The sequence below is a fragment of the Rhinolophus sinicus genome, linkage group LG09 (genome assembly GCF_036562045.2).
Source record: "Rhinolophus sinicus isolate RSC01 linkage group LG09, ASM3656204v1, whole genome shotgun sequence".
In the NCBI taxonomy this organism is placed as follows: Eukaryota; Metazoa; Chordata; class Mammalia; order Chiroptera; family Rhinolophidae; genus Rhinolophus; species Rhinolophus sinicus.
In genome coordinates, this window is record NC_133758.1 from 33,411,557 (window position 1) to 33,434,014 (window position 22,458).

Genomic DNA, 22,458 nt, shown 5'->3' on the forward strand with positions numbered 1-22,458 from the left:
AAAGCAGTCCAAGACTAATAGCATACAAATATAAGATCTTTTTGTGATTTTGTACAGTAACAATTATATAAATAGTTTGCCATTGGACATTCTTCTACCCTGTTTCCCTGAAAATAAGACCTATCCGGACCATCATCTCTAATGCATCTTTTGGAGCAAAAATTAATATAAGACCCGGTCTTATTTTAATATAAAATAAGACCGGGTATAATATAATATAATATAATATAATATAATATAATATAATATAATAATATAATACAGGGTCTTATATTAATTATTGCTCCAAAAGACGCATTAGAGCTGATGGTCCAGCTAGGTCTTATTTTTGGGAAAACATGGTATGACCTGCACAGCTAGCCATCTTTTATCACAGAAGAATGTCAATGCTTCAGGCTTTAATTCCAAAAAATGTAATTGCTTCCTGTGCTGCCATTGTAAGCACATAATATAGATATTAATATAAATAATAAGATGTCCCCGGAATAAAGCAGATGTAAACTTTATTACTCCCATTTTACAAATGGAAAACTCAAGCATATAAACAGGCCTAACACACCATGAATTTCTAGCCCATGCCCTCACAATTTGAAATGTAGGTCAGCTGAAAAGTAGACACACAGAAATTGTGGTGGAGGTTAAATTTCAATGATCCGAATGGCAACAACAACTAGTGTATGGATTTTATGCAGAAATTTCTGGGAAGGTTAGTACTAAGAGCTATTCTGTGCCTCATATCAAGAGAGCAACTATTCCTCTTAAAAATAGCATAAAGAGTTGTGGGTGTCATTTTTTGACATTGTATCAAAATCCATATCAGCTTAATCAGGTGAAAGAGCCATGGTGTCTTCAGACGTTGAAGTAAGCAACAATTGCCTTTAAGAACGTGCTAGAGAACGTACATTTTGTGCAGTGTTTGTGTTCTTCCTCCTCCCCATCCCTGTTTATATTTGGTAATTTTGTCCTCTGTATAAGCAATGGAAAAAAAGCGAGACGGGGTTGGGGGGGGGGAGACATGGACGGTCCTCGTAGGAATTATAGGCCACAGACAAAAGAAGGTGTGCACACATAGGCCAGGTGGGATAATAACATACTAATAACATACTGTGTGGCAACTCTGCAGATGCCATGCTAGGTATACAAAGCCTTCTCACAACTGGTGCCCGGCCAGGTTAGATAGGGTGATAGCTGGATGGGGTCATTCTCCGGCCATTTACAATCGGCAACAGATGTTGAAGGAAGAGATATTATGGATCAGTGAACACTGGAATTAAGTTTATTAATTTTAAGACTTCTACTGGGTTTATTAAAAGTATAGCATTTCTCCACTTCAGTATGGTATACCAAAATAGTATATTATCGCTGGCAACAGAAGTTCATTAAAAGCACACTATCCGAGAATATATAAAAGATCATACAAAAAGAATTAACTTAAATCCATAAATCCTTCTTTAAGGCACTGGGCAATTAGATATAGCATGTTAGGAATATGGCACAGTTGTTTTTAGTGTATGTATATGTAGCTCTAATGAATTGTATCGGCCTATTTTCTTCTTCTATTGCTTCCAATATAAAACTGGTTTCCTTCCAATATATTAAACTGGTTACTATTAAAATGCCCATGTGGATGTGGTGAGCAACTTTGTAATCAGAAACACTTAAATACAGTTTGTCAAATTTGGAGCTATAAAATTTTTTTAACATATGAGCCTAATCAAAGATGATTCCATTTGAAAACTAAGTGGCTCGTTTTGCTTATATTCAACCTTTGTTTATGTTTACAACTGCTATTTTTATTTCCTTATATTCCTAATTAAATATTGTATTATATTTGTAAATATTCCTTATGTTTACAATTACAACGACTGGGGGTGCCAAAAAAAGATATACAAGTGGACACTTTGGTCAATGTTGCTCAAGCAGTAGTTCGCCGTAATCAGAAGTGTCTGGACGCTGATGGTAACCACTTTGAGCACCTTTTGTCGTTGCAGAACTCAAATGTGACTTGTATTCATCTTTTGTTATCGATATATATTGAGGATTACAATTTTAATACAGCTTTCCTTTCTTAAAATGTGTATCCTTTTTTTGGTACCCTCTGTATTTCTTCATATTTATAATTGCTAGCCATTAATACGTCAACTAACAAACTCAAAAGATTTAATGACAATACTGCTTCACTAAATTTGTTTCAGAGAATTATGTGGAGCTCCATTGCCAAATGAGAACAAATAGCCAATAGTTTGGTCAAAACTGATGATGATGTGCAGAGTGATCCGTAAGCAGCAGTAACACAAAGGACAAGCGGACTTCACATGGAACAATTTCTATGTTCAAGTAATACAAAAGTAACTATGGGTTAATTCTACCCAAGACATAAAACTTATGAATAAAAACCCAAGAATAAAAACTAAACAAAAATTTTAAAGTGAACCACTGTGCTCCTGACACCTAAGAGGCCTCACCAGGAAATAGCGACCTTTATATGGCATGGGCGTAGTAATAGCCTCTTCCTAGTTTGTCTCTGTGTTCAAGTGAATATAGAAAAATCAGGTGATTCTAGGTCAGCAGTTGCAGAGGTAAGAGAAGAATCATTGTTTCCTTCACTTAAAGGCTCTGGAGAGTTCTCCTTCAGGAAACAGTGGAAAAATCAATGCCAGATGGCTCTCAAGGAGATGCTGCTAATGGTTCTGCTGTTGTCAAATCCCCTGTGGAAGAAATTTCTTCACAGTTAATCAATATAGCAATGCAATACTGCAGATGTCATATTTCATGAACCACTGACCTCCACGGTACAGGAAGCTGCCCGGCTCAGGCTTACCCACAGGCCTCAGCAAAGACCATTTCTCACGATACCAACAGCTTATGACTTGATTCAGACAAAACGGCAGAAATTTCCCCTCCTTCTCCACTTTTTATCTGTGTTGAAATGGTATTTTAGCCAGCTAACGAAAATTCATAAATCACAGTAGGTATTACTTAGAAGGCACTTACTATGTGCCAGTAAAATGTGAAGTGCATGACATTGTCAATGCAGTCATCCTTACCTCTGGGACTGGCATTATTATTCCCTTTTGAAGTTAAGTAACTGGCACAAGACCGTACAGCTTACAAGTGGTAGAGCTGAGATGTAGACACAGGTCTGTATGACAGACACCAAAGTTTCAGTTTCTAACGGCTGCACTCTATATTCTGCTCTAAAATTACAACATTGAAAAGAACATCTTTATAAACAACACCCTATCCCTGGTAAAACTGCTTTCATTGTCTTGTATTCCCCTTCATTGTTGTTTATAGGGATAGAGCTGGGAACTTCTTTTCTGTTTATTGTTCTCCCCACCTACTTTATCCTTTCAGTTAAGCAAGAGTAACTATTTTCCTAGAAGTGACTTTGCACCCAAAACTCCACCCCCAGCCACCAGCCATTGTTTATTAGTTTAAGGTTGGCTACCTGACCCAAGCTTGGCTGAGAAGTCTGTTCCTAGGAATTTCAAAACTCGAGCTGGGAGATTTCAAAAGATGGAGGAGGGAGAGAAAATGAATCAGTTTCTCTCTTCATTAGCTGAAACATGTGAAATGCAGAACCTATGTGTCATTATGTTCTTTATCGTGGACTGCAGAATAGAGAAAGCCTTTAGCAGTAAGAAAAAGGCAGAAGCACCAGAGAGAGAGGGAGAATGAGGAAGACCTTGGATTCTCTACAGTATTTCAGGCTGTGGTTTATTCCTGAGGCCCCGCTGGAACTCTGTCCTTGGATTCTATGAAACGTCCTGATTTTACAAAGAGTTCTCCTTTTTGCTTAAGATAGCTAAAGTTATGTCTTGTCACTTGTAACGAAAAGAGTCTTAATAAAAATAAAAGAATGTCTATCTCACAAGAACTCCGATAGGTCTGGAGGGGAGATGGTGTGAGTGAAGTCTGGAAATGCCCCGCTACCAACTGCAAAGACAACATGACTCGCAGTGATTTAACCTCACTGGTAAGGAGACTCACTGGCTCGTGTAGCTGTACACGCAGAGGAAGTGCAGGCTTCTGGGCTGACTTCCTCCAGAGGCGACAGCACCAGTTCCTTTTATCTTCCCTCCTCCATGCCCTCCTCCTCCTTAGGCAATAGGTGAGATAACTGCCTTCTGAGTCCAAGGAAACTTTCCTAGCATCCCCAACACATTTTCAAGGCCCTAAATACCTGTGGTCAGGCAATGTCATGTGCTGAGGTGAGGCCTCAGTTCCCGAAGTAACAGCTGGGAAGAAGGATGGAGATTCATCAGGGTCACTTCCCTGAAGAACATGGCTGCTGCTCGAGGGAACAGAGATGTTATAGTCTGCTCTAGTCCCCGCTTTGAGCCTAGTTTCTTTACACAGGCCCCTTCCTCCTTCTTACCGAGAAACAATGGGTATGGGAAGAACAGCACTGATTGTGGAGTCAGACTGCCTGAGATTTTTCAGATTCTTGGCTTTCCTGAGTCTTGTCCTTGGCAGCAGCTGCCCCTGTCACATTCTCTGCTTGAAGAAGGCACCGGGGTCTTTGTCTGCACTGCTCCTCACTGACCTCAATATGGCTGATGACTGACCTTTCTGAGATAGCCAGGGAGGCCAGGAATGAGCCAGGGGGCTCCTGGAGGGGGCTCTTGGCCGTGGGCAAGCTGAGCCCACTGCTAAACTTTATCTGGCTGCATCTGCTTCTTGTACCAACTTGATATTTTTCTTGGTTCTGAATTTCTCAGCAGTACTGAGTATGGAGATAGTTGGTACATAATAAGCACTATACAAGTGGTCAAGAGGCAGAATAATTAGGGAGAACAGAACTCTCAAAACAGAATGCCTAGGCTTAGATCCCAGCTTTGGCACTTACCAGCTGTGTGACTTTGGAGGGCTCACTTAACCTCTCTGTGCTTCATTTCCTTCATCTGCAAAACAGGGTTAGTAATGGCACTTACCACACAGGGTTGTGTGAATTAAGTGAGTTAATATATGTGACGCACTTTGAAGAGTGGCTGGTACATAATAAGCCCTCTCTAAGTGTTTCCTAATATTATTATCATTATCGTTTATTATCTTAGGTTGAATTCCTAAGAAATAGACTCAGAGATAGGAATTTAGGTGCATGAAAGTCGTTGTCTTCCTGTGAATAATTTTGGATGTAGGGTTCCCCTGAGGACAGATGTAAGTCGGAAGTAGAACAATTTCTAGGGTGGGACTTGGCCGTGAGCCTCTAGCAGACATCACTCCTGGTAACTGGCAGGAATGAGAACCTTGGTCATGGGGTAGAGATCTGAGTGGTGCCCTGCAGCATCCACTACATATATCTTCATGCATGACCCCTCTAATATCAGATGTATTCACCCAGGACTCAACCCAAAGACATCCAATTGTGGTATCAGTGCCAAGTTCAGCAATCTGGGCCTTGTGTTTCATCTTTATCAATTCTACCTATAGCTCCTCTGGGAGCCTATGTCTGAATGATAAATCACCTTCAACACCCCAATATACAAGGAACTAGATAAGTGATTAACATGTTGGAAAAGGGGAGGCTGAACAACACATACAGTTCCAAACACATATCATACCCTGTTGGACCCGAATAGCAAGAGGCCTCTGCCATACAGAGGGGAGAGGGCTTTGGTTAACCACGTTGGCAGTCTGAGGCTGTGTCCCTGAGAGGATGACCCTTTTATTGCCTAAATTGAGCCTAGTTCTGTGCTCTGGGATGACCTCTTTTATCCAGTGTCTTCTTTGGCTCTATCTGGGGTGAGCATCAGTACAGAATCCTCTCCTAAGAGCTACATCTATTGAACAATCTATTTCTTGATGGTAGGCTTTCCAGGTCATAGGGTTACTTGGGGGTTGAATGGTCATAAGAAGTTCAAAGTGAAGGTACTTCCAAATAATCCTCAAGAAACTTCCCTTAATGGCCTGAATTAAGTCATATCCATTCTTGAAATAAGAATGGTCTAAATAATTTAGGTCTGGGATCCTGAAGTAATAATTGGGGAAGGGGATGGGTTTATCAGGTTGGGGCATACCCCCCTACAGCTGGTCATCAGTTTCTCAACCATTTAGTTGTTATACAATGTGAAATGAAGTGATTGGTGTTGGGCAGTGATCCGTACATTTCCCCATTAGTAATTCAACTGGATCAACAGGTTGAACAAGCAAGATGTATAACACAGTAATAAATTTTGAAAATTTTGCAGGCTAATCTCACCTAATTACACTCAAGAATCCCAAACTATACTTTCAGCCCAAATAATTGCTTAAGGAAGGTGATCTATTCTAGAATATATTAATAGTTGAGTTAAAGGCTTAACAGGGGATTATGTCAGCAGAAGAGAAGAACAATTAGCAAATTAATTTATTTGGTCTTACTTGTATTGCTATTATAATAATGGGTTATTGTTCATTTTACATTGGATGTTCTGGTTTTAAAATCATTCATGTCAAGGGTTATTAAAAATGTAGTCATCAATTATCTTGTCTATTTCCCCAGTTAGGGACCTGATCTCATTCAATGTTATAGATCTAAGATCTAGCATAAGGTCTTAAAGGTGGCAGGAACATGAGGAAAGTTTGTTAAATGGCATGTGGAAATTCCTTGTAACTAGTCACTTGAAGTTACTACATATTTCCTGATCATTTTAAAATGAGCTCCGCTTGGGATGAAATTTTATTTCTCTCATACTTCTACATACCTAGCATAAAATGCAGAAATATACGGAGCTCTTCAGAAATTGAATTATTAATATTAATATCAACATAGCTTTATAAGCAAATGAAGTATTCTAATTTATTTGAAAGTGGTTAAAAACAATTTGCTTATGTGGAACAAACCATACTCTCATATACTGATGGTGGAAATGGAAATCAGTAAAAAAAACAATTTGCTTAAGTTATATAAACATGTCATCTATAATTATGTAGTGAAAACTATTTTTTATGGAAAAAGTAAAACTGAGCCAGTTTTCCAAAGCTTTATCCATTTATACAATACATGGAAATGTGTTAACAATCATCATTTAAATTTCACCGATTCTCAGCCCCACAATCAGTGCTGCAGGACTTCTACTCTCTTCCAGTTTGACCACAGGTGTTTCTGGGGTTTATCATGAGGTATCCCACATATACTTGCAAGAGTCTGTTCCCATTGGGCACTATCATTGCTGCACAGTAACTCCTTCATCAGATCCCATCACACTTTTCTGGGTACTGCAACATACCATGACAGGGCTGCCTCCTTTCTCTGCCCAACACTGCATTGTTTGCCGTGTAGCTCCGCAATTTTGATAGGCACCACTACCTCTGCTGGTTACTACCATTGATAAGAGTATCCTTCCATATTAATAAATATAATTACATAAAATATTTTTGTTGGCTCATATTGTTATTTATTTATTTGTACACATCAGTACACTTTTATATAATTTTATCACATATTTTAATGGTATGTGATGCATTGTACAGTAACTGATTCAACCAATTCCCTATTATTGGACATTTGGTTATTTCCTTTCTTTCTGTCTTTTTTTTTTTAGGGTAGCCACAAGGATGGATGAAATTACGGACTCCTTGTTATCCCCTGATATGTATGCATTCCTTCTTTAGTAATGAAACTCCTAAGTTTTAGCTAGCTTTATGTGGTTATTTTCCTTTTTGCTATTACACTAATGCTGCAATGAACAGCCTTCTACTCAGATCTTATACATTCCTTAATTTTAGCTTTAGGATCAGAAGAGCTAATTTAATGTTTCACATGCTCTTAAAAACAAGTAAATGATTTCATAAGTAGTTCAAAGACTGAATGGTTTTTAGAAATTAGAAGAGCAACTGATAAAAATAGAAAACACTAACAATCATACCGTGTATACCAGCTTAATTACCAGCTACAATTCAAGGAAGAGCTGTTCGGTGGCCTAGAGGGACTATCTTCCTGGCTACGTTGGTTTTGTTTAGAAACTGCTCACCATCAAGTAAACAATGTGGTTTTGGAATAATTTTCAGATGTTTTTATTGCTTTGCTTTAAATATGTAATTAGTCCATTTGAATCTAAAGAAAAGTACAACTGAATAAAAACTAAATGAACTCTTATAATTTTATTGTTTTTTACCTGTTAAGTAGTATACACATTTAAACAGAAGAAGCAGAGTTTATATAAGAGCACATTCCAGCGAAGCTAATAATGGGAGCTCTAATGAGGGCAAAGAAAAGACTTAAGGAAGTTTCTAGAGCGGAGCTGGCTGTTTGATTGGCTAACACCATAGGAAAACTCCCAGCTGAAAAATAGAAATTAGGAAGGAGACTGCAATTCTCAACATTTACATCAATTCTGCTTTATTTCTTTTGCTGGTTTCTTTGCTGTCTGCCAGAATCTAAATCTGGTTCGCCAGGGGCAAATCCCAGGTCAATTCTCTACCGCTTATTCCAGTCTTTGTTTTTCAGAAACTGATTCTGCTCACCATAATGCTTACTCATCTAGATAGATTTCTAGTCATGGCCACTACATTGAGTGACTTACAAATTGCCTAAAATAATAATAGGTATCATTTGTATATACTGTGCACCGAAGTAAGGTCTTTATCGTCATTATTTGATTTTATCCTCACAATAGACCTAGGTTGCTGTAATCTACAAGTAACAGAAACCTGACTCAAGTCTGTTTAAACAATAAGAAATTGTACTGGCTCCATATAACAGGAAGTTCAAAAGTTGTATTGGCTTCAGGCATAATTTGGTCAGGATTCTGGCTCCATTTCTCGGCAATGCTGTTCAATTCTGCATGTCAGCTGTGTTCTGATGCTGATTTCCCTGGTGGTGTTGGAATGGGTGCTGGAGACAGTTGGGGCTACTTTTGTGCTTTTTGATATATGGAGTGAGAAAGAGACTTCCTCTTGTTTCTTTAGCAGAGCAAGGAAAATTTTTCCCAGAAGCCTCCATTAAGTTCTTTGTATTAGTCAGCTCGGGCTGCCCTAAGTAAATACCATAGACTGGGTGGCTTAAACAAAAGAAATTAATTTTCTCACAATCTTGAGTCTGGGAGTCCAGTATCAGAGTGAGTATTCTCTTCCTGCCTTGTAGACTGCTATCTTCTATCTGTGTCTTCACATTGGAGAGAGAGAGAAAGAGAGAGAGAGAGAGAGAGAGAGAGAGAGAGAGAGAGAGATCACAAACTCTCTAGTGTTTCTTCTAAAAAGAATACTAATACCACCACGAGGGTCCCACCCTCATGACCTCATGTAACCCTTTTACCGTCCAGAGTCTCTATCTCTAAACACAAATACCACAACATGAGCGGTTAGGGCTTCAACATATGAATTTTGTGGAGACACATTTCACCCCATAGCATCCTTCTTCACATCTCCTTAGCCACTCCTGGCCCAATTAGCAAGGAGTATGGGATTCTTGTGGTGAAAAGAATTTGGGGAAGTCAACCATAAAGTCTGCGGTAAAGCAGGTATGTTTCAAAAATAAGGAAACTGAATCTGAGAGATGTTAAGTGACCAGCCAAAGTCATGCATACAAGTGACAGAGCCGAGACTTAACCTCAACTGTCTCTAAAGCCCTTCTTCCTGCACTACATGACACCAGTGTGTCTTGTTTTCTTTACTAGTTTGCAGTTTATCTGTCCCTTCTAGTTTTAGGCTGTTTTCTCTTTTGATAGCACATACCCTGTCCTGGCTTTTGCAGCCTGAGTGGACAAGCCAGGACCTGAGCTCCATGCCCCATTTTGGGTTCCTGGCATGGAGGACCAGGCCCAAACAAATAATTCCCTACTGTTTTTTGGACTACTACTTAAGGCCTTGTAAAACAAAGTCCTCACTTTTAGAAGGTCTTAAGTACTTCTTACTTAACTCCATTGGTGGAATGTCAGCCTTCCACTTTCCCGCAATCTCTACTCCTGTCAAATCTAGTTTCTTGCAGAACTCCAAACATGCCTTCCATTATTAGATCTCACTGCACTGTTCATACTGTCCAACCTGCCTGGAGACCTCTGATTAGATTTTGTGATCCTCCTGGTGGATAAAATGGATACTTTGAAGTAAGATATTGTGATTTATAATAAGAAATGTGTATTTGGTCTTCATCCTTGTTTCTGTTTCACAGAGATCCTAAAATTGTTGGAATTTCTTAATTGACAAGAGCACTGGGAGCATTTTTTGTTTTTTTGTTATAGTGTTTGGTCTTTTATCCTTGGTTCCTGAAATAGCTCCAGATCCATAGAGGTGAAAGGAATGTCTTATTATTAATAACAAACCCCTTTCAACCACACCTGAGTTTATGTTACTGAGACGACTTTTGGAAAGCCTGTAAGGATAGGGGCTAATTAGAGGGATGGATCTTTCAGGACCCTCCCCCCAAAACTCTCAAGAAGGGGAGAAGGGCTAGAGATTAAATCAATTGACCAACGGCCAATGATTTAATCAATCATGCCTACATAATGAGCCGCTGTAAAAGCCCCAAAAGGACTGGGTTTGGAGAGCGTCCAGGTTGCTTGTCATGCAGAGGTGATGGGAGAGTGGGGAGTCCAGAGTGGACATGGAAGCTCCGTGCCCTTTCCCTGTACCGTACTTTACACATTTCTTCCATCTGGCTGTTCCTGGATTGCATCCTTTTATAATAAACTGGTACGCTAGTAAGTAAACTGTTTTCCTGAGTTCTGTGAGCTGCTCTGGCAAATTAATCAAACCTGAAGAGGGAGCTGTGGGAACCTTAAATCTATAGTTGATAAGTCAGAAACACAGGAGACAACCTGGACTTTCAATTGGCATATGAAGTGTGTGTGTGTCGGGAGCCTAAATTTCTAGGCCCAAGATGGAGCTGGTCCTGCCTGGGTGCCACATCAACAAACTAAAACCAAAACTTAGATAACTTTCGAGTCTCTGTAAATGCTCTGCTTGACCAGAATCGCAGTATATCCAGCCAATCAGTCCCCAACTGCCAAGACTGTGTAATGATTTTTTTGTTCTAAATGAGATCAGGGATGTAACTTCAGCCTATCATCTGAAGCCAGGTACTTTGTCCTTATTTCCTGGGTGACCTGCTAGCCTTCTAAGGAAATCCCAACCTCCTAGCAAATCAAGCCCTGTTTCCGTGTTACCTCTTCTAACATTCTATAAAATTCACTTATTGCCCAAACATCCCTCGGGAAGAGTGCTTCACTCCTTGTGAGGCACTGTACTCCCCCATCCATGGATTCCCCCCCCCCTGAATAAACTCATTACTAAATTGTATTATTTTCGTAATTGGACAGTCCTTAACCTGTGAGTTTTGATGCTATCTCAAGGCGGATAGCGTCAGAATTGAGTAAAATTATAGGACACTGAACTGGTGCCCCAGAATTGCTTGTTGTGTGGAAAACCCACACATCTGGTGTCAGAAGTAAGGTAGTGTTGTCACAAAGTATTGAGAGTAGGAGAGACACACACAGGAGTGTGGTTTTTTTTTTTTTCTTTACAGATACATATGGAAACAGCCTTCTCTGCTGTTTCCTGGCTGAGTTACTTAGGATACGTTGCTTAAACCCTCTGACCATCAGTTTCATCCTTTGACGACTGTGGATACTAATACCTGTTCCATAGGGTTGTTCTGAGAAATCACAATCCATATGTGAAAATGCCTGACAAGTAATAAGTACTTAATAAATGGGAAATCCTTTAAGTCCCAGTGCCTTCATAAATTTTCTTTCATCATCCCAATCTGAAGTGTTACTTTTTCTCTGAACTGTCATCACAGTTAACACAATTATTTGATTATTAACCGGGCTCTATGTGGTGATAACTCTTCTGTTGCTGTCTTAGACTATTTAAAACACATAACTATTTAACTATCCACATAGGTCATAAGCAACTTCAATCTGCATTACGTAGCACAGTGTCTTGTCCATATATTTGGAAAGAATACCCAGTGCAGAACTTTCTCTTCTTCAGGACTAGTTATCATTCCTTTAATATGCTAAATACATAGCAGTCATTCTCAAATATGAGGCACACAATAGAAACACACATAGGAAGAACATATCCCCCCTGCATGTCTAAGGATTGCATGGGTCATTGTGAATAAGGACACAGACCCTAATTGCTGATGTGTATGTGGCCAGCACTGACTGAGATTACCAGTAACTATAAAGGAAGCCTGCCTAGCCCCTCTAGGTGGTCCTGGGCTGCAGTTCCCATTTTAGGCCCCTCTTGCCTAATTTATAAAGATGGTTTCTCCCTTGGTGCCTGTTGCAAAAATTGTTTTCCTAGTACCCTTCCAAGCATTACATACCAAGAATAACATAATTTATCATCTTAAGCAGGACTCTGTTGAAGATGAAAGGGGATGCCATTTATACCTATAGCAAGACCACAGGCATCACACAGTACTAGTTCATGCTAACTATGGATACTTCTCCCGGTACCTAAGCTTTGCCTTGCATTTGCTTGTTCTCTCCTTGAGGACCAAGAGCCTGTCCCTGAATCTTAGGCTGGTTGGTAAGTGAAGGTTGCCACCAAGCAACAGCTCTCCCACACATTGAGTGCCTTCCCGGAGGACACTGTCCTTTGCCCTCCTAGCTGGACTTCTGTTGTCAGCTGAGTCATACTCCACCCCCTTCCGAGGGGAGTGAGTTTGGCCAAGTCCCAAGATTAGTGCTTGTTTTACTCAGAAAATAGCCATGTATCCTGTGATAGGGCAAGTGCTGTTGTTAATCCAATTATGTGGTTAAAGTACAAGCAGTCCTTACATAAGGGAACATAGATACACAGTGTTTTGCACTTACAGGACTTTGCGGATTCCACTTGGGTTGTAAGCTACAGCTCTCCCAGCCCTGCCACAAAGTCGGTCACTGGGTCAGAATGCTTTTCAGAGTTCCAACAAACCACATTGTGGCCTTGGCTATGACTCCCAAGCAGGATTCCTCCCACCCAAGCTTTTCTCCTGGGGGTCTCTCCATCTTTCTGCCAAGTCATGGATTTGGGTTTTTCCAATTCCCAGTCTGAGGTACCACTTGACGCCAAAATACTCCCCAAGACATCTCTGCGTATCATTATAATTTCTCCTTTGGTTAAAAGCACTTTCCTGAGAAGGCCATGTTAAAAATTCATATTGACTTGAACAGAAAGAATGCCAATTATGACACATAAGATGTCATTGCTTTAGGGTTATCAGCATACTGATACTTCAAAAGGCAGTGCTGTTGGGGGACAGCCGGTTAGCTCAGTTGTTTAGAGTGTAGTGCTCATAACACCAAGGTTGCTGGTTCGATCCCTGCATAGGCCACTGTGAGCTGTGCCCTCCACAACTAGAGTGGAACAACTACTTGACTTAGAGCTGATGGGTCCTGGAAAAGCACACTTAAAAAAATAAGGCAGAGCTATTGGGGACAGGGGTTTGGGGGGGTTATGTAGACTTCATCTACCAAAAGGCTATCAGCATAATTTCATCTCCTTGAGGGTATTTTTGATAAGTAGGAGGAGAAGATTAGAAGAGTCCAATTAAAAAATCTTCCCTGAAGTAAGTTCAGTTCCCCTTTCCTGATCTGTATCTCTCTTTGGTGATCTCTTCACGTCTGGAAATTCAGGTAAATTCAATTCAATAAGCATTGAATACTAGGTACTGATGATACTAAGAAGAATAACACATAATCCTGGCCTTCAACAAACTCAAAACCTGGTGGGCCACTCAAGAAAGAATTGTGTATGCCTTAGAGCTTGTTATCTGCCCTCACTCAGTCAAAATTTCAGTCCCACATGTTGTTTTTATTTATTTTAAAAATTACACACACACACACACACACACACACACACACACACGAAAAGCGAAAGAATCACACTAAAAATGATCCACCATCCAAGTACACCTACTGTAAAGGAATAAATTATACATACCTCTTTCAAGGAAAATTTCTCAGTAGGCTGCAAGCACATTTTAATTCTCTGTGTCTTCTAGAGATTATTTGGTTGTTGAGTCTCTGCATAAAGTAGCTTAAATACAACTAGATTCACATTTCCAGTAAATTCCAATACATAATTGCCTCCTACCTCTTTCAAGAGCCAGAGAAGGGACAATGAGAGTCGTATAGAGCATCACAACTGTCTTCAGAAAGCTGAAAAGCTGCCACCTTCATGACAGGTGCACTCACTCTGCTTTTCTTCAAAGGTCATATGAGTCTGGGTAAGCACGAATGGGCACATTTAGAAAGAACATTGGCAAAGCGTTCTAATTACTAAATTTCCTAAAAATAGAATGGGTATGACAGTTAGTGAATTCTTCTTCACTAGCTTTAAACAAAGCCAAAGATAGATAACCTCCTGAAAGCTGTGCTGATAAAAAACGATGTTATGTATGTGATTACCCAGGTTTGGAAACTCTCGGGAGGTACTTAACACAAGGACTGCTGATTGGGTTCGCACATTTTGCCAACTTAGAAACTCACATCTGTTTGAAGAGTGACTCACTTTAGGCTGAAATGCTGTTGCTTTAAAAAAGAAACAGAATCTGGGACATTATTCAAGCATTTAGAACAAAGTTTAAACCCAAACTGGGATTAGTGCCTGGGTATTCATCAACTTTACAAAGGAAAACAAAATAAAATTGAAAACAATCTGTTGAGATGAAGTAAGGAAAAGAGTCATGAGTATGTTTACACATTTGTGAAGATGTACTTTTAATAATGTTGTTGCTTGTAATGTACCAATGATGACAATTTACATACAAGTTTGAAACCAATTGGACAGTTTCTTCACAAGTGCTTTAAGTAGGATTGTATCATTAATTTCAAAGACTGTTTGGATACTGTATAGCCTCTCAAGCATTTATTTGACTCATTGTCTGGAAAACTATTAATAGTATTCTAAGACCCAGAACTCTAAGTTATAAAGAAATATTTCTCATAATATGAAATGTTGCAACTCATCCTTGTATCATTTATAGAGTTGGTTCATCTATACAAAAACTGTTCTTGTATATATCCTTGGAAAAACATCCCAATAGTTCACATTTATTAAACCCATATTCTGTGCCAGGCATTGTTCTTCAATTCTAACTCACTTAGAATCTGGTTTAGAGGTGAAGAACAGACATTTTCTTTATATAAGCCGTCGTTGTGTCAATGATATGCATAGCAGAAATGATCTTTGGGTTTTTGTTTTGCGTGTGTGTGTGTGTGTGTGTGTGTGTGTGTGTGTTTCTCAAAAGGATTGCCACACTTCACTTTATTTGAGCCTAATTCTAGACACTTCGGAAAAGAGAACTTAGTTATTCTACTACTCCTAAGACCCCACTGAACCAGAATCTCCAGGGGCAGGGCTCAGGAGGCTAAATTTTTGACAAGCACCCCTGGTGATTTTCATGGATATTAAAATTTGAAAACCACTGCTGCTATCCCTCTTGAATTATCCAAAGTTCTGGTACCCAGCCTCCTTCTTGCTTTCTCCTTTTGGAGCCCTGCCACTCTAGGGCATTTCTCCTGTTCAGGTTCTCCTTTTTTCTCCACCACTGTCACTTCTATTCTGTTGCAGGTAAAATGGAAAAACTGCATCATTGTGAGAAAACATATTTGGGACCCTCTTCCTGTATTTTTTTAAAGCCATGTATTGGGGAAAGAGATATAATAGAGAATGCACACCATAGGTGGAGATGGTTCTGGTTAATAAGGCCGAGTCCAATGAAAGAAACAGAATGTGTAAAAATCACTATAGCACATACATACGTCTTTAAGATTTGAACCTGGACCTTTCCTTTTATTTCTTGCAGATTTCATCACTAACAGTGACTTACAAAACCAAATGCTGGAAGTCTCTTGGTTTTTCAGATTTTCCCACCTCTCATGGGATATGCTTATTTATCCATCTAGTAGTATATTATTTTTTTTGAAAAATGATATATGTTTACGGTGAATAATTAAAATAGTATAAAAGGATACACAGTGAAAAATTAATGTCCCTTCCACAGTAGCCCCAACCAATGACACACCATTCTGGCTAATTTATACTCCAGAGATACTCTATGCATACCAAGCATATAAATGTATATATAACCCCACTTTGGGACACAAATGGGAGCATACTGTATACAACATTGTACATTTCCTTTATTAGTTGAACAATAGGTCTTGCAGATTGCTGCAAATTAATACCTCATTCTTGTTAATAGCATGTCTACTATGTTAGAGTATAACATAGTTGTGGTTCCTGTTTTTCACGTCATGGGTCAAAAGGTGTCTTGCAAAGATGCTGAGATCTTTTTAATTACTGTGATCACTCTGTTTCCAGGCTTTCTCAATTATGCTTCCTTCAAGGTATGCTCCAATATGACTGTAATGAAAATAGATGGGGCTTATTTAACCCCACTCTATTATTTGAATTCATTCTAGGTAGATCTTAGGTTCAGTCAATAATATTGCATAGCCCATAGGTAAACGGAAGAGTAAAGGGATACAGAGAAGGAGAAACTGCTAAATCATACACCAGTATTTGCTAAGCAGTGTTTTTTAACTACAGGCTGTGACCCATGGATAGATTGTGAAATCAATTTAGTGAGTTTCAAAATGAAAAATACACTAGAAAGAAAGGAAAGTAGACTGGAAAATATGTACAGGACGTATAGAAAAGGTAAGTATTGTTTTATGAAACATTTGTTTCAGTTTTACAAGTATATCAGTACTGGTTTCTGATATGAAATATATCCCTAACTAAAGCCAGAGCCAAAAACAAGTTTGAAAAACATTGTTCCCCAAGTGTACTCTTTGGAAAAATAAGTCCTTTAAATCTTAAGAAAATGTAGGAGGTTTTTGGTGTTAAAAGCTAACTGAAGCATATTGAAAATTTGAAGTTTATTTGAGCAAAAATCGATTGGAACAGGGCAGCACCAGAAATAGTTAACAGCACTCAGCAGGCAGGAACCAGAGAAAGTGTGGAAGCAAAGAAAGGAAAGTATTTGATTGGCTATAGCATAAAGACTAGGTGGCTGTTTGTGATTGGTTGTCCTTAGGTTTTGATTTCGTAACTTTGAGGCGTTTTGTAGGCCCACGTGGCCTTAGCGTCACCTGTCTAATGGATTCCTTGTTTCATTAATTTAACAATGGTCAAGTTAAGTTTGGCAAAGTCTGAGAACCAATTTACCTTTTGGAAATTCAAAACTCACATTCATATATTAAAAGTCCTGTGAAGTCTTGCAGTGAAGAAACCTGTTTAATGGAACATTTTCCAAAGATTGGCTGTAGACCTTTTTCTGTACTCCAAGGATAATATGTATTACCATCCTCCAGCCCTGGTGTTGAGAGAAGCATGCTTTCATCTGTGCTGCCATGGCCTCCGATTTCTATTGGCAAGTTGTTATCTCTGAGAGTGCTAACTCCTGTCTCTGAGTTTGATCTACTTCAGTCTAACCCAGGTTATTACAAGGAGGGGGCTGTGGTGTGTGCGTGCAGAGAACCGCAGGCCACTGACAGTAAGGAAACAACAGCATATGTCAATTGCTCAGTCTCAGTCTGGTACTCAGGATCAAATTGCCCTGCCATGCCTTGCTTTTCATCACTTATTTAAATCCCAGGGTGTTTTTTTTCCAGATCTGTGGCTAAGACCTCTTTTCAAGCTTCCTCCAATCCAGACATGCTAAGGTAAGTAGCTGGGGCCCGAGTGTGAGATCCCAGGGCCCTTTCTTGGTATTTCCTTCTGCAACTCCACTAAGCATTATAGAAGGAGCTCGGAATTAAGAGTTAACATCTAGGAATGACAAGGTAACTAACTAGACTGAGATATTATAAATCTGGACAAGTTATTTAACTCTTCTGTGTCTCTAGTTACCATATCTAAAACAAGGAGGTTGGACACGATTTCGGAGACCATATCCTGTACCAATATTTGGGTCTTTAATCTGGTGTTCTTGATATTAAAGTAATCCTGAAAATTGTTTCCTCCAGCTTTGCCTTCCTTCCTCCTTTCTTGATCTACTGTCCAAGTTTTTTGAGGGTCTGCTCTTTGTCAAGCATTGTATCAACTGCTGCAGAGATGATGGTCAAAAAATAATGTTTACATCTTGTTCCCAGCAATCACCTGCTTGGACAAAATGGTGATTCTTACCTGTGTCTGATGTCTGCCCAAGAGTATTTTGATATAGTCAGTCTTTTACCTGATCACTACCTTTACTACAGAAAACATTTCTCCATTTCGCCGAAACATCTCCTCAGCTAAAAAAAATAAATATATGGGGCAGACAGGTGGCTCAGTTGATTAGAGCATGAGCTCTGGGCTACGGGGCTGCCGGTTCGACTCCCACATGGGCCAGCAAGCTGTGCCCTCCGCAACTAGAATGAAGTCAATGAGCTGCTGCTCAGCTTCTGGGTAGCCAGATGGCTCAGTTGGTTGGAGCGCGTCCTCTCAACCACAAGGGTGTCGGTTCGACTCCTTGACTCCCACAAGGGATGGTGGGCTCCCCCCATGCCCTGGACCTGGAGCTGAGCTGAGCCCTCCACAACTAAGATTGAAAGGACAACAACTTGACTTGGAGCAACTTGGCTGTTCCCCAATAGAGTCCTGTACCCCTTCCCCAATAAAATCTTAAATATATATATATATATGAATCATATACATATATATATATATATATATATATATATATATATATATATGATTCATATTTACATTAGAAAATAGATAATGACAGTTGCCTATTTGGGATGCTTCCACAAATGACACCCACCTTTGTTCCCTTGGAGAAGATCCATGATATCAATAAGTGCTGCCTTCACCCCCATACAACAATAGCTGGCCAAGGTCCATATTACATTCATGTTCTATGTAAGTCCTATCTGGTGGTATTCTTTTCAGGCAAGAGTCACTTATGAGCCACTGATAAATTTCTTTAAATGAAAATGGTTACTAATGCTAATGCAACTATTCCTTAAAAGAGTAGAATATCTATGTTAAACCTAAATATCAAATATGCTGAGAATATGAATACAAAATTAAATGTCCCATAAACCTTTAATTGCATATTCTGCAAGTTGTCTTAAACACACACACACACACACACACACACACACACACACACGCCACACAACATGCTGGCTTTTCATTTAACAACATCCAGGCATACTTTTGGAGTGCCTGCTACATACATGGCAGTCACCGTAAAACTTTTTTTTTTAACTTCTATTTGTTAAGTGACCTTATAAAAAAAAGTATACTCTCTAGATAATGAAAGATAACAGTTGCATTGTACTTTTACTGCTCAGATCACATCTGGAACACTGTGTTCAATTCTAAGCACTGCATTTTTAGAAGAACACAGACAAATGAAAGTATTCTCAGAGAAGTGAGGGAAAAAATGGAGAGGGAGCTTAGAACCACATAAAAACGGAACTGCTGAAGAGTGTGTGTATTTTTAGACCAGAGAGGAGCAGATTATAAAGGCACACAAGAGCTAGCGAGCTCTCTTCAAATATGAGGTAGCTTTCTCATTATACAAAGGGTGCCAAAAAAATGTATACACATTTTAAGAGAGGAAAAAAACTATTAATAATAAATTGCAATACTCAATATATACCAATAACAAAAGATGAATACAAGTCACGTTTGACTTCTGCAATTACAAGAGGTGCTCAAAGTTGTTACCATCAGCATCCAGACACTTCTGATTACGGCAAACTACTGCTTAAGCAACATGGACCAAAGTGTCCACTTGTATACATTTTTTGGCACCCTTGGTATATTGCTCTGGAAAGCAAAACGCAGTCAAAAGGCTGAGGTCATGAGGAGGCATGATTCAGCTCAAGCCAAGGTGTAGATCAGGTCTTGGCTTTGGTACTTGATCGTCAGAGATAACCAGGCGGAGGCTAGACTACCACTTGGCTGGAATATTATAACTTTTACTTCTATTTTGCATATTAGATTTGCATGTATCCCTTCTTGCCCTTTGGTCAATGTGAACCCAAAATTGGATGAAAAATTAGGTCCCATAGTAGAATTGTGCAATCTATTTGAAAACTTTAGCTGGTACAATTTGATACAGAACCGAGGTCTTCTGTGGAACCACATACCTCACAGCTCTAAACTGACTGCAAAGTTGTGCTTGATCTCATTCATATTTCTAAGCATTAGTATAAATATCCCTTGTTATGACCTCAGGATATAATTTGAGGATATGAATAACTTGCAGAGCCAGAAATGTAGCCTTTCAGCTCTTCAAAAATTGAAATTTCAAGAGTATTTTCTTAAAATAGATTGAGCTCAACTTGCCCTGCAATTTTCTGGAAGAAAACCTATTATCAATTTTCAGAGAAACATCTCAGGAAGTGTTCCCTGACTTTCAGAAGTAGGATGAAAACCTCATCCCGTGCATGTCACATCCTGGGTGTGGGTAGAATGCCTCCAAAGTATCACTTGTGGATGCTTTGCTCTGAGTGACGGATGGGGGTGTGGGTGACAGGACTGAGCCAGTGAATGCATATAGGTTGAGGAGGAGGGAAATACGTGATAGGAGGAGAGCTAAAATACCCAGAGGGGAGAGGAAGGGCTGACAGTGCTACCTTGAACAGAGGTTACAGCATTTAGCAGAGCAGCTGCGATTATGCACAAATGCATGCAAAGAGACAGTGCAAAGAGTGAGAGTCTCCTTTCCTTTCCAGAAGGGCACTGAAATGGATGATAGGAGAATTGTGTACTCTCAGATTTCAATCTATTGGTGTTGAAGAATAGAGAAGCCTACAGATTCTGACGATGGTAAAAAGCACGACTTTGTATTTCAGTACTATCTTATATTTTCCAAAGTTCTTTCACATTTTGTGGGACCAAATATAGCATTGTAAAAACTTTAGAATATTCTTGAAATTTTTGGATCCCAAATCTGTTTAATGACTGCCAAATTCGGGATATCAAATGTTTTTGTAAGGCCAATGAATTTAGCGGGTATCGGTAATGATCTCTGCATTTTATTTTTGCAGTAACTAATACAAAGACCGTGTCCCATATTTCACATTCTGGCTGACTGTGTAGTTTGGAAGGTTAGAGTTAGTTTTGTGGTGCATAATATTGTCCAAAGGGAAATTTGATCAGGTAATTGACGCAATTGCTCGAAAGCATGAACGGCAGGTCCAGGGTGCATTTTGTAAGTTTATTCTGGTTTATTCTGTTAAACCTTATGTTCATATCATTTTAGGGCTTGTGCCAGTTATTCCTCAAACTAGAGTAGAAATGTTGAATATTATTTTTCAAGGTCTATTTTCAATATTCTTTATACCTTGTGGTCTTTTTCAGAAGATGCCAATTCTATTATTTCCCAAATACACTATTAAGAATTTAATTCAGATCCACTTAGGAAGTATCTATCAAGTCAAAATACATTATAAAGAGTCATGGCAACAGAAAGCACATAGCATATAATAGATAAGACTACGGAGTCAGAGCCTGACTATCAGAATTTACATTCTAACACTATCGCTGACTACACTGGATTTTGTGGGTGAGTTAATTTCTCTGTGCCTTGGTTTCCTTAGTTGTCAAGTGAAGATAACAATAGGACACACTTCTTAGAGTTGTGAATTTTCAATGAACTATTAATACATGTAGAACACTCTGAACATTGCGTAACCTTTGGTAAATGCTCTGTAAGTGCCAGCTATCATTATTCAAGGATTCCTACTTGGAGTTCTAAGAATTAAGCAAACATTTCCTTAACCTTACTGTATATTTTGAAGTATCAGCAGAGACTTTTAGATCCTAGACCTTTTTAGAAATTACACTTTCTAATGTTTCAGAATTTCAAACCAATGGACAAATGTAAATATAATAATGTTTGGATATTTACAATGAAAAATTTTCATTTTAAAAAATGAGAGAATTTAGGTATATGTAGATTAAGGGACTTGCTGGAGATGTGAAAGAGGAAGACTATATCAGGGTTTCTGTCTTCTGATAATCTCTAAAGCATTGCTTGGATATGTAAATCATAATCTGCAAACAAAAATAAATAAATACTCACAGCCAACTTTGATCACAGATACTATTAATATTAACATTTTTGTACCCTTTGGTGTTTTTATAAACACAGCTTTTTTTTTTTAAAGGTTTTATTGGGGAAGGGGAACAGGACTTTATAGGGGAACAGTGTTTCCAGGACTTTTTTATTGGGGAACAGTATAGTGCGTTTTCCCCAGGACTCATCGGCTCCATCCAAGTCAAGTTATTGTTGTGGAGGGTGCAGCTCAGCTCCAGGTCCATTTGCCGTTGTTAGTTTCAGGGGGCACAGCCCACCATCTCTTACGGGAGTCAAACTGGCAACCTTGTGGTTGAGAGCACGTACTCCAACCAACTGAGCCACCCATCCGCCCCTGTGCAAAGTCTGTTAAAGTCCAGGATGAGTTTAAATGAGTGAGCTGAGTCATCTTACCTTCCGGAAAATGTACTTATTTGCTTTTTCCATTCCAGCAACCTTAAGACAGTATCTATACACAGGCCAGGTAGAATGATTAACTGTGGAAAGCAAAC

At 39.2% G+C, this 22,458-nt stretch overlaps 1 long non-coding RNA gene across 2 annotated transcripts; it reads right to left on the reverse strand.

The window, feature by feature from the left end:
• Positions 1-486: 486 nt before the first annotated feature.
• On the reverse strand, positions 487-14,373 carry LOC141573151 (uncharacterized). 2 transcript variants are annotated; one of them, XR_012498771.1, is made up of 3 exons: positions 13,861-14,334; positions 4,853-4,907; positions 487-2,708 (listed from the first exon to the last, which is right to left on the reverse strand). It is a non-coding gene; the product is annotated as an uncharacterized LOC141573151 (long non-coding RNA). The 2 variants fall into 2 exon arrangements; XR_012498770.1 differs by lacking the exon at positions 4,853-4,907 and having other exon boundaries at positions 13,861-14,373.
• Positions 14,374-22,458: the final 8,085 nt, after the last annotated feature.